Below are 5,600 nucleotides of genomic sequence, written 5' to 3'. Positions count from 1 at the left end.
GAAAAGCCGAGGAGGTACAGGAAGCTACTCGCGCTGGAATCCTTCCACTTCTCCGATGCCAAGATTCAATGAACACAGACGTCTCACCGAGGGCCGTGACTCCAGTCTCTACCCCCGAGGTGCAGTCAGGCCTTAGAAAGCAGAAACTCGCTGAGATCCCGAAGACATGACGGGACAAGAAATGTCTCCATGGGACAAGTCTTGCTTTCATGGCAACCGCGAAGCCTGGGTCCGAGGGAGGCTGCAGACCGGAGCGCACGCTTTCCTTCCCGGGGCGAGGGCGGGAGGGGGTCCCAAGGCGGGGGGGTGTCCCAAGTGGGGAGGTGTTCCAAGAGGGAGTGGGGAGGGGGTGTTCCAGGAGGGGGTGCGGCCAGAGGCAGCTCCGCGCCCCGCGCCGCTCAGCCCGGGAGGCGGGTCTGCACCTGCGCGCCCCGGCCCTCCCTCGCACCCTCGCGGCCCGCAAGCGGCCACGGCCTGGCCCTCGGGGTTGGGGGTGCAGCTGTGGAGCGCAGGCGCCGGGGCTGTAACTCTCCCTCGGAAAATTAAGGCAACGAAGCGCCGACCTCAGGGGAGAACCAGGCCGCTGTGGGCCGTTACCTCAGACCCAAGAACTTCCCGGGCCCGGCCGGGCTCTTACACAGGCTAAGGGTTCTTCGCGCCTCGTAAAAGTGGTCTCGGCTGAGGCTGCCACGAGAGAGCGCCCCCGAAAGGGGCCGGCGTCGACTGCGCTCGAAGCGCGTCTCGTGTGCTCACTCAGTCCCCGCCCGAGCTTTGGCTTTTGCCGCGCGCCCGCCAGGCGTTCTGCGCGCGCGCAGCTGCCCTCTCTGCGCCCTTTCTCGGCCGACCGGGCGTTCTGCGCATGCGCAAATGCTCTTCCTGGCCTCGCCCAGTTGGCGCGCTCTCCGAGGCTGGCCACGATGTGCGCGTGCGTGGTGCGGCGACACCGCCCAAAGGTTGGGCGGAGCCGAGGCTGGGAGTGACCCGTGGCTCCACCCGCCGGAACGCGGGCTGTTGGCTCCTTTTTGTCACTCTGCCGCCTGTCCATTGTTGTTCATTAATCGTGCACACAGTCCCTGCCGTGGTCCGGTCGGGAGCTGTCTACCGCGGAGTTCCTACTACGTGTGGAACATCGTGCAGGCACTTTCTGTACTCTCTCTCCTTTGATCCTGTCCGTGGTGTTGTAAAGCAGTTATTAATATCCTAATTTTAAAGAGGCCTGGGAATGGGAGCGACTTGTGGAGGTGCAAGGACGCGAACAGGGATCTCTGATTTCAAAGTCCAGCACCTTCCCTTCCACTTCCTGCTGATCAAATTCTGACCATGTTGTGAATTATTAAGCAATTTGGCCCCACATCACTGGAGGGGTAGGAGGGCTGGGTTTGCTGCGTTCCTGATCATGGATGGACCATGATCGCGGTCCCAGCTCATACCTATAGTCCTCCTGCATTTTTCTGCCTTCCTCTTCACCGCTCTTGCTGTTCCTCTGCTTAGAATGTCTCCCCCACCCCCACCTAAAAGCTCTACTCCACAAGCCCAGATAGTAAGCTCTTTGAAGGCTGACTCTTGTATATCTTTTGTACACAGGAAACTAAGCACCTCTTATTGGGTAGTACACATAAGTTCCTGGGAAAAGCGAGGCAGGAAAAGAAAGAAAAAGAGTGGATGGAGGGCGGATGAAAGAGGAAAATTGGTCTCAGGAGGGCACCTGCTCCATCTTAAGAAGGTATCTGCTATGCAGTGTCCCAGTAAGGGGTGCTTGTGGGAAGTGTGACCTGGTAATGCCAGATCTGATTTTCACAGGAAATTTCTCAATTAAAAAAAGTTGGCAACTGATTGAAAAACTTGAGTATACTGTCGACTGAAACTAACACATTTGTGACTCTGACCTTCCTTGGCACAGAGTAAGAGTTGACCAAGCTAGTCAGACTTGAGTCCCAGGCCAGCACAGGCTTCTGGCATCTGTTGTACACATATCCCTTGCACAATCCATGCTTGGGGACCAAGAGAAAGACCCTTTTTTGAGCAGGGGCAGGGCATGGGGTCCATGCAGAGTAAAGGAATCAGGATTCTGGTGAGGCTGGAGAAAACTGTTCTGTGCCTGTTCTGTTTACTTGTAATCTACCTACCTCGATATTATTTGTAGCTAAGATTATAGTAGGCAAGGTTATGAGTCTTAAATGGCCACTTGTGTGATGTACATAATTTCCTATGGAGGATGGCAGCTGGTCGGGTGTGATGGACAGGGGAAATAACCAATGGACACAAATACACTTTAGTTTCAACCAGACTGGAGGGAAATAGGCAGAAACCCAGGGATTCTAACCAAAAGTCTTATTACAACCCCAAATGACCAAACATCCAACTTCCTGTCATCAACAATTACAGTGTATCAAGTGAAATAAAAGGAACACACAAACACTTTGAACGAGTAAGACTGAATGGTCTGCCAGGGGACAGACACAAGCACACACTGCTGTTGAGGCATGACAGCAGCACTTGGAGAACCCGAGGTGGCCTCCCAGCCCAGGTGGTCCACGTTATTTCTTTGCAGTTTGAGGAGGGCACCAATCCCATGGTTGGGTACCATCTTTTGTGATGAGACCAGGCTCCTTTCACTGGGGCTCTGGCTAAGGGTCCATAATGGGATGGAGCTAAAGGGAGGAATTCTTACCTGAGATAATAGGAGACCCTTGGGCCAGAAAAGGGGCAGAGCCAACACCTAAGCAGTAATGTTAAGTGCCAAAATTCCAGGAGGAACTTAGAGCAAGTCGTGTTATCAGAAAAGGCGAGAGGCGGGCTGTGATAAGCATTTCAATTAAGAGGGTGGATTCAGGAATTCTGTGCCCATTAGATAAAGGGATAACAAATATTTACTCAATCAACAAATACTTATTTGAATAACTATAAGCACTTTTCTAGCCCTTTGGCAATACAGTAGTGAAGAAGACAAAATTAACTGTCATTATGGAGATGACCCTGAGATCAAACTATATGGGAGGATTGTAGCTTGCTATCATGAGCCAGCCAGGAGGGCTGTATGACCCACTGACCTTGCCTAAAGAGCTAGAGGGGACACAGACACTGGGACACTGGTCGCTGCGGACAAGACAATGGGAAGGGAGCCACTTGTGGGCCTGAGGAATGCCTTGTCCCTTGGGATTCTTCTTTACTTGAAACTGGTATTACATTATTTATTATTTATTATTTTTTAATTTTTAAAAAAGATTTTATTTATTCATTTGAGACAGAGAGAGACAGGAAGTTTGAGCAGGGGGGAGAGGCAGAGGGAGAGGAAGAAGCAGACTCCCTGGCAGATAGATGGCAAGGCCCGGAGATTATGACCGGAGCCAAAAGCAGATACAACCATTTGAGCCACCCAGGCCCCCCAAAACTAGTATTACATTTTTTTAAATTACATGTAGTACAATTTACTATTGTTGGTGTATATGCCTATGATCTTTTTTAAGGTTTTATTTATTTATTTGACAGAGAGAGACACACAGCTAGAGAGGGAACACAAGCAGTGGAGCGGGAGAGGGAGAATCAGGCTTCCTATTGAGCAGGAAGCCCGATGTGGAACTCGATCCCAGGACCCTGGGATCCTGACCTGAGCTGAAGGCAGTCGCTTAACCCAGGGCCCCAAGTCTATGATTTTTTTTAACATACGCATAGATTCAAGGATAGATCAGAATAGAGAACGGTTTTGTCACTCCAAAATCTACCGCAGGTTACCCCTTTGCAGTCAACCCCCCGCTTCTACCCCAACCCGTGACAAGCTGTTCTCCGCTCCTGGTTTTGCCTTTTCCTGGCTTTGTCATGTACATGGATTCTCCAATAGGTAGCCTTTTGGTATTGGGCTCTTCCTCACTCTTTCTCTGAGTGATACATTCAGATTTATGAATGTTGTATATCTCGGTAGCTCATTCCTTATTGCCAAGATATATCCAATTGTATGGATATTCCACCACTTTTTTATTATTTGCCTATTGATGGACATTTGGGTTGTTTTCCATTTTTGGCAATTTCTTTTTTTTTTTTTAAAGGTTTTATTTATTTATTTGACAGAGAGATCACAAGCAGGCAGAGAGGCAGGCAGAGAGAGAGGAGGAAGCAGGCTCCCCGCCGAGCAGAGAGCCCGATGCGGGGCTCGATCCCAGGACTCTGAGATCATGACCCGAGCCGAAGGCAGCGGCTCAACCCACTGAGCCACCCAGGCGCCCCGATTTTTGGCAATTTCGAATAGAGCTTCTATAAGGATCGACATCCCAGTTGTCGTATGAACTTAAAAGGCTTCATATTTCTCAAATAGATACCAAGAATGGGGGTTGCTGGGTTGTACGGCAAGTGTATGTTTGACTTTGTAAGAAACTACCAAACTGGGACGCCTGGGTGGCTCAGTTGGTTGGACGACTGCCTTCGGCTCGGCTCATGATCCCGGAGTCCCGGGATGGAGTCCCGCACTGGGCTCCCAGCTCCACGGGGAGTCTGCTTCTCTCTCTGACCTTCTCCTCGCTCATGCTCTCTCTCACTGTCTCTCTCTCAAATAAAATAAAATCTTTAAAAAAAAAAAAAAAGAAAAGAAAAAAAGAAACTACCAAACTGTTTTCCAGAGTGGCTGTACTGGTTTGCATTCTCATCTGCAGAGTATGAGAGTTTTGGTTGCCATGTGTCCCTGTCCATTTTCTGTTTTAATTTTTTTTTTTTGGCCATTCTTATAGATGTTAATGGTATCTAGTTGTAGATCTAATTTGCATTTCCCTCATGACTAATGATGTTGAGCATCTTTTGATATATTCTTGGGATTCTTGAGAATTAATAAACTCGTACCGCAACTCATAAACCGACCCACAGTGCTAGAGAGACTTCTATGGATTCACACATGGCCTTGCAGACTGGAACATTTTAGCAGCAATGCTCGGCACATGATAATTGGAGTCAGAACACATAGGCTGGATCTGTCCAGCCAGCAAGCAGGTGGCAAGAGGCTCCTGGTGGCTGAGCACGGTCTCCTCTGTTCCAGGCTTTAGGGAGAGGAAAATATTTTGTGCCTTTGCCTTCAGGATGTGCCCCTTGTCAGACTCTACATCGTTCCTGCCATGGTTTTTCCCCTGGATCTCCTATTTAACATCTTCTTTTCTTTGCTAAATGACTGTTTATTGCAATGCACACTGCATGCCAGGCACTGCGCTAGGCTCTAGGGTCACAAAATGGAAGAAGATTTCTACTCCCAGTAGGTTCTCATTCTAACAGGGGGATTAACATAAAGCAGCTTTTTACTTTTTAAAAATATATATTTTATTTACTTATTTGTGAGAGAAAGTGAGCTCACAAGCAGGGGGGAGCAGCAGGCAGAAGGAGAAGCAGACTCCCTGCTGAGCCAGGAGCCCAACATGGGACTCAATCCCAGGACCCTGAGATCATGACCTGAGCCAAAGGCAGATGCTTAACTGACTGACCCACCCAGGACCCCCCCCCCCCCAGAGGATGATTCTTAACCCGCTAGGAGTCGAGAGTGCTTCCTGGAAGAGGAAAGACCTAAAAGGAGTCCTGAAGGATGTGTGGCTACTAGGCTAAGAGACACAAAGAGGGCATTCCAGGCA

Source organism: Enhydra lutris, unplaced genomic scaffold, assembly GCF_002288905.1.
Source record: "Enhydra lutris kenyoni isolate GAN:26980312 unplaced genomic scaffold, ASM228890v2 scaffoldscaffold22, whole genome shotgun sequence".
Classification (NCBI taxonomy): domain Eukaryota; kingdom Metazoa; phylum Chordata; class Mammalia; order Carnivora; family Mustelidae; genus Enhydra; species Enhydra lutris.
The sequence above is the reverse complement of the archived record's forward strand: the minus strand, read 5'-3'. Positions refer to the sequence as shown.